The following is a 7,353-nucleotide window of genomic DNA, read 5'->3' on the forward strand; positions in this document are numbered from 1 at the left end:
GGAAGGATGGTTTTCATACCAGTTAATGACATCATAAGATGACTAAAGTTTTGGCTGCAAAGGCCAAATGAAAACAACGATGCATGTGAGCATGGAAAGCAGTGGTATCTCCCCATTAATGGTGGTGTGGCACAGAAGGATACCCACCCACCCACCCATCCATCCATCATCCATCCATCCATCCCAGCTATATCAAAGGCTTGAAGCACACCAATAAAAGCTTGTCATTTTCTCTTTCCATGTGGGTCTTTGTGGAAGTTTTAGTAGTGGTATCTGCTGAAGTGGGTACTTGGGGATGTACCACAAATCTTCGGGAAATAAGACCGACGAAACAGGGGCCTTGGTGGAGCACTCCTTCAGGAGGGGAGAGGCTCCATTTTTATGGGGCACAGAACTAAAAGAGGGCCAATGTCAGCACTGATATGGGGGGGCTCAGCATCCTGGCTAAGAGAGCAGGGGGATCCCCACAGTCTCGAACTGGTCCCCTCTTCCTGTGAAACCCCTTCGCCTGCAGCAGGTGGAGTGTCCATGGTGAGACAGAACTCTAAATACAGGGTGGGTTCTGTAGTGTGTGGCCCAGGATCACTGCCCTAGGGAGATGGAGAATTGAGAACAGTAGTGGTCAAAACAGGATAGAAGTGGAACTGGAGAAAGGAGGCAGCAGAAATGTCCTTCATTTGAAGCATCCCTTTGATAATTCCCTGTTTGCTCAGGCTGGGACCAGGGCTTCAGGGATATGGTTTGGTGGGAAGAGACTGAATTATCATCTTAGGGATTGTAACAGAGGGGCGATCGTTCACAAGTCTCATACTGAAAGTTTATTTCCATAAGGGTGGGAAAGGATTGGTGAAGATATATCGATCCTCAGGTGGAAAGGTAATGTTATATGGTTCACATGAAGTGAGGAAGGTGTTTCTCTAAGAAAAGTTGCCTTCACAGCCAACATTTGAGGCTCTCCAACACTATGTTCCAGTAACCTTGGTACAGAATAAGATAAGACACTGTACTCCTGTGACAGACCGGTAGGAGGAACAGTTCAAAGAAACCTTGGTGGTGGCAGAGAAGGGAGTCTGTCAAAACCAGAGAAATGCCTCTCCCTCATCCTCCTTTGCCTCTGTCCCCAGCTCCATGCATCTCTGTAACAGCTGAAGGGAAGAGGGAGGCTGCAGACTTACATGTTGCAAATCTTACCCGAAGATCATCTGTAGCTGACAGCATATGCCTTCAAGTGTGTTCAGTGGTTATTCCTTGTTTGATGCAGCAGTGGCCACATAATTATGTCGCTTCAGGGCTTGCTAGAATGGAATATTAAATATGATGCCAGTTACTGGTGTGCATCCCTGCCATTTTTGCTTGTTGGATTTTAAGTAAATAATACTCTGACATAGCCCTGGTTCAGGTGAATGGATATCTTCTTTTCAAGGACAATGGGTTTTCCATAAGAAAAACCAGGAGATATGTCCCACAGCTAATGCTTACAGATTGAAATGAGCACTGTTCAAAATGTTGCTCATCTCAGGAAAAGCTTGATAAAACAAAGGCATGAAGGCAGTCAAAGGCACGGCAGAAGTTAATGTAAGGCAACAACACATACCCACAGAGCAACAACGCTGGTGCATTAATCCAGTTAGGGTGCCTTCTGCTTTCAGGGCAGCAGACACATCTGGAAACAAGAAGCTTCACTTTATTAAGATGATAAAAAAACAAAGGAACATTTTGGGAAGGTGATACTGCACAGACTGATAGGGTTTCAGTTAGACCGGAGGTTTTTAAGGTAAATCCCACCACTCTGGTGGAATAGATTTTGGGGTACGTTATGAGGATGGGCAGTGACCAGACAAATGGGTGGCTCAGGGAAGTAGGAGACACCACTTCTCTGGATTTCCCCCTTGGGATCAGTGTAAGTTAGTTGGCACCATCTCCAGTGAGCACTCATTTCTGAGTGGTGTACAGGTAGTGGTTTCGTTGATACTCAGCCTTGATTTGGAGATGATGTTTTTCAGGTCTCTCACTCTTTACCTGCAGAGACCAATAATTGGTTTACTCCTCGGTAGCATGACTGATAAGTCCCGTCAGCTGGAGTGGTCTGGCCAAAATCTGTACCCCCAGTAAGGGGGTTACAGCACTTTAGCTTTTCCCCAAGTGCCATGGGGGGAAGATAGCATCTCTGGCACAGAGTGCAGGTTTTTAGCTCACTCCTTCATGTTGCCAATGGCTCTGAGTGTTTTGTTTCATACTGGCAGGATTTCCTGAGCAGCGTCGGGGATTTCTGGTTAGGAAAATCTTTGACTGATGGTGTGTTTGCCTCTTCTTTGTGAATGTTGCCTCGTGTGAGCTTCTCAAGCCCGAGAGGCCACAACTCTTACCCTGTCTCAGTGCTTGGCAGGCTTGCTTTGTGGTTTTCTGCCTTGTCTCTAACAATACGGTCAACTGAAATGGCCATGTGCAAATATATATGTTCTTTGTGCACAGCTGGACGATAGCCACTACAAAAGCAAGTAAAACAAGTTAGAGTACATACATTACAGAAATGCATATCAGTTTATTTTACAGGGTATGTTAACTCAGAAGGTACCATACTTTTGGTCCCTCACCTGGTTTCTGGAGACAGGTTAGCTCTCTCTGCGCTGTGGTTTATCATGCAATGCGCACATGCAAAGTTTGTTATCTTTCTTGTAAAGATGTTCTGTTAAGAGCAAGAAGAGAAACAAAAATTGAGAAGACTGCTGTCAACTGCAGTGTAGGGAAGGGAATGTTTTTCAGCTAGCGAGTAACATACATGGAATAGCTGACCTGAGGCTGGGTAGTGCACACTCTTTTTAAAATAAAACCCAAAGCTCCCCAAAAGAAGCTGAAAAACTATGCAGAAATCACCTGGGTTTCTCCACAGCTCTAAGTCTTGAAGCTGAGATAGGTGAATACAAGAAATCAGTTGGTTTAGGAGATAAGTAATGACTTGTTAAGAACTTCAGATTGCAAGAAAGAGGAATCTCACAAAATTCAAACCCCAAGATCCTGCAGATATATACTGACTGAAAGATATGGACCCTCATTTTTCTATCGGTTGTATGTCTGATCAGTAAGCACACAACCACACTTATATAGCTAACCAGAAGATAGACATGCAAATGTGGCTAGATGCTTACTTTACTGTATATATGTATGAATTCATGATATGTGTACATAATACCATGCAGATATGGCACCGAACTTGGAGATAAATGTGGGGACAGAAAATCAGACCCAGTGTATGTGGTTTAGATAAAGAAAAGTTTTTACTTTGGGTTCAGTATGCCATCAGTCTTGGTAGTGCTCTGGCATGTCATAGCATAGACTAGCAATAGAAAAAGATAGTTATTTTGATTATTATTAGATTTTTGGTTTTCTGTTATTGACTTTAGCTTTTGTTTTGTTGCATGTCATTCCATGTTTGGTAAAGGATTAGTATATCTATATAAATGCTAAATAGTATTTTTAGTACTTTGAGCAACACATTTCCTCAATGTACCCTCTTTAAAAGAAGTATTTGTTTCTTTGAGAGACAGTTTCAATAGCATGTGGCAGATTATTTTAATAAAACAAAGTGAGATTGATATAGTGAAAGCAGGATTAAATATCTTCAAGAAGATACTTGCATGCATACCCTTTGTATGTAATTTTATATTTTGAAGTGGAGAGATAAATAAATGAGAATCACAGAATATGATTCCCTGCTTCACTTGTGTTCAGGAAGGTAAAGATTGCTTGAAATATGTATGATGATGCTGGATTCTTCATAAGATAAGGTAGAAGAGATTATTCGAGAAAGCAGTTCTTTCTGAAGGAGACGACCAAGAGGCTGCAGGTGATGTAAACAGATTCTATTTCTTGGAGATTAAAGTGAGCTTTTTGACATTTGAGAGACCCTATTAAAAATTGGACCATGCTCACTATCATCTGTAGACAATATTGATTGCTGAGCTGTTTACTTGTAAAAGGAATTCTTCCTAGTCAAATGATGCAGTTTTAGGAAAGGGAATGACCTCGGCAGGAGGAGGGGGCATACAATTATAAATCATACCAAATGTGATTGAAACTCTCCCACAGGCAAGAAAGAAAATCAAATTAAAGCAAGTATTGTATTAAAGGAGTTTCAGTGGATGCCTTGGAGAGCTCTGATTTTCATGTAAATGTTCATTTAGACTGAGGTTTACTGCCTTCTCAGAATAATGGAGAAGAAAAGAAAAGCATATTTAATTGGAAAGGGAGGGAATGCCAAGGAACTAGATGAATTGCAATTCACTTTCTAGATTTTTGCCTCCAGATCTAGGAGCTATGATAGCTCACTGTCTTAAACAGTACAAAGGGAAACAGTAATTGAACTTCAGTCTCTATAATTTGGGAAATCTTGCTTTTTTTTCTTTATCATGTCTTCTGGATTATTGCAGCTTTAGATAATTCCCCCGTCGGGTCCTTTTGCATGTCCTTGTGGGAATTGCCTGGTGATTGACAGCTTTGATCTGGAAATTGTTGCCGCTAAACTGCTACAATTCATATGGAGAGAACTGCCAAATAATTTGACAGATAGATGCCAAGAAATGACGTATGTGGATCTGTCAGACAAACTTTTTTAGAGGAACCATCCTTTGATTTTTTCTGCATGGGTATGGTGAATACTGGGCACAGCTTGTTTCATGAGCAGGCTTCTAGTGGGCTACAAATAGCTGACAGCACCCGTGCTCTGCAAAAGCAGGATGCTGGGATGGGCAATGGCTGCTGTCAGTAAATCTCAACAAAATGATCACCAGAAATAGGAAATTAAGGATTTTGCGCTCATGGCACCAACTCACAGGCAAATAGTTTCGTGCCTGAAAGAGTGTGAAATTGATGTAAAATGTTCCCTGAAACAAGATTATTAACAAGAAACCCAAGAGTAATTAAGATCATTCTAACTGAGCTCAGGATGAACCTAGAAGAACTCCAACAAATTGTACTTTTTGATCTTTTTTTTTTTTTTCTTTTTTCTTTTTTCCATTTGCATTTGCATTTGCACACAAAGTCATAGTATTAAGATTTAACCCGACAGTAAGAATCAACACAATTATAAATGTCATGGTATCATGTAGGCTATCAGGCAACTGAGGCAACACATGTTCAAATCTTACTGAGTAAACATATTTTATTTGCCTTCAAGCTAATGCCTCGAAACTGGAGTTAACCTCCCAGTGCTGAAATCAGGGCAGGTGCAAGGTCGTTTACCTAATCTAATAAATTGAGATGCCGACTGTGTAGCCTGAACTGTTTCGTTCTTAAACCTCTTGTTGCATTTGTCTATGTATGTGGAGATTTAAAACAGCGGGGTATTGAAAATCTCATCAAGTTCAACAGAATAAACCTTAAAAAGAGCTTTCATCATTAAATGTTTTCATACTCCATAATGTGCAGATTACGTGACTGTATTTTAAGGAGGCTGTAAATAGGAGAAAAAGCGTCCTGAGACCTAAAGCTGCCAACGTGCTAATGAAGACACACAGAAGAAGAGTTGAGCTGGTAACTTTAAGAAGGGAGGGAAGGAAGGATGCCATCCCATGCAGAAATACATGATGCTTCAGCCACTAAGCCCCATCACTGGGGAGGAGGAATGCATAAACAGGAAGAGGCAGTAAAGAAGAAGTCATTTAATTGCAGGCTAGAGGAGAAAAATACCTCCCAGGAGAGTTAATTCTGGACAGCTGGATCTCTGTGCTTATGGGAGCAGGGAAGATGTCACTAAGAGCTTTCTGGGTCTTGCCTGTTCTGGAGTAAGTTGGAGGCACCAGTCAGCCCAAATGGTGAAATGATGTAGCAGTGGGGGAAACCAAGCATCTTCATCAAAGTTTTAATAATATTTCCTGCCATTTTATCCTTCTCTTAACTTTTAAAATTATCATTCCTTCTGACAAATTCCTTCTTCTAAACCAGCCCATGATAGACTTTTCTAGGATGTCCAACTGAAAGTGAAGGTGTACTAGAAAGTCTGGAGCACAGAGAGCCTCAGCTGAGCATCGCACTGTAGGAGCTGGTTCTCATTCTGGCTCTGCAAAAGAGTCCCATTAGGACGTCGGGTTAAACCGACTGCTTAAAACTGCTTAAACCAGTTTTTTCACAGGTTATTCTTAATGCAGTGTTCCTTATTTTGCAGACACTTGACCCTGGCTTCTGGTTTTCAGGCATATGAGCAGATACAGCTCTAATGAAGGCTGAATGCCTGAAATGTTTTGTAGTGGTAAATGCTCTAAGAAAAAACAATACATGACTCAGAAAATACACCAAGAACTGCAGAAACGTTGGGCCTACATCGCCCCAGGTTTCAGACTGTCATTTTAAAGTGTTGTTAATAGTATCACCTCAGTTCACAGCATGCTGTGAAAATGAAATCATTGATGTTTTTAAAGCACTCAGGACTGGTAGTGATGAGCACCATTGTAGGTGCTTATGAGCAAATTATTTTGCTTTCCTTGTCTTTTCTAACTTGTTCCTGTCTTTGGGCTCCCTCTCTCAATGTTGGCTGCTCATGCTCTCCCTCGCTTGGTTGGTGCAAGGCTTGATACCAAGTTCCTGGCCCCTGGCATGGGCTCCTTGCTCAGTACCTCCTATCTCCCCGCTCCAGCCTTCCCATCCATGCCTTGCTCATTCTGGTTCCCCCAGCAGTGGTCCCTGGGCTCCTGTCCCAGACTTCATCCTTCCTGTGCCATAGCCACATCCCATCCCTGGCACATGGCGTCATCCTCCACTTGGTGTCTGTGTCCGGGAGCACACATGGTGCATGTGACAGCAACCGCCTGGCTGCTCCTTGTGGCCAGAGTTTCATCCCCTTGGCAGGCACTGGTGTGCAGGTCGGCATGTGCCTTGCTTGCGCCTGAGTCCCACCCTGGCACACAGCTGGAGTTTGCTCTCCAAAAAGTAGAGAGAGGTTCAGCATGGGGCTGGCATCCTTGCAGATGGGATCTGTTAAAGACTAGCAAGTCCATGCTGAGCGCATTCTGTCACATTTTTTATAAGGCTCATCCTTTAACCAGATGTGGGTGAACCCGCACAGAACCTGCATGGAGAAGCTGCTCTTTGACACAGCTTCTTGCCCGTGCTCCAAAGGAAGGCACTAGGTTTTTCAGCAGAAAAGTTGTTCCTCAATCTGCTCCTTAGAAACACCTGAGCTAATTCAGCTGAAATTTGTATTTTAAAATGAAAGCAAAGAAAAGGATTCACTCAGTCTGGACATGTTTTGTAATGTTTGGAAATGTTATGCACAATTGGAAGTGGGCTCTTCAAGGAGGCTGGCAGCCTTACTGATAGGTAAAACTGCTGCCTGCGCTCATCCTGGCAGTTCAGGCAGGA

This window comes from Falco peregrinus, chromosome 2, assembly GCF_023634155.1.
Source record: "Falco peregrinus isolate bFalPer1 chromosome 2, bFalPer1.pri, whole genome shotgun sequence".
NCBI lineage: Eukaryota > Metazoa > Chordata > Aves > Falconiformes > Falconidae > Falco > Falco peregrinus.